Raw genomic sequence first — 358 nt, forward strand, 5'->3', positions numbered from 1 at the left:
TATAGCCTTAGGTTTACTAGGGTAGGAACATAGAATATAAGTGCCAGGAGGTCATACTGGTGCATTTCTGTATGTTGTTTATACTGGTTCTGGAGAAATTAGTAAAAAGACACTAGTAAGGTTAGAAATTGATAAAAAAAAAGATTACTGCAAACTTCATGATTTTATTTAAGACGGCAGCCTTTACCATAAATATAAAATATTCAAATCCAAATCAATATTTTATTTGATTATCTAATACATATAACTATAATGGTGTGTTGTTGATCATCTTGTTACATTTCAACATTTTTTATGCATTTTGTTGGAAGGGTTCTAAGTATTTCACATGACATGCAATTGCTATACAGTAGTTGAT

This window comes from Mizuhopecten yessoensis, unplaced genomic scaffold (assembly GCF_002113885.1).
Source record: "Mizuhopecten yessoensis strain PY_sf001 unplaced genomic scaffold, ASM211388v2 scaffold10441, whole genome shotgun sequence".
Lineage (NCBI taxonomy): Eukaryota > Metazoa > Mollusca > Bivalvia > Pectinida > Pectinidae > Mizuhopecten > Mizuhopecten yessoensis.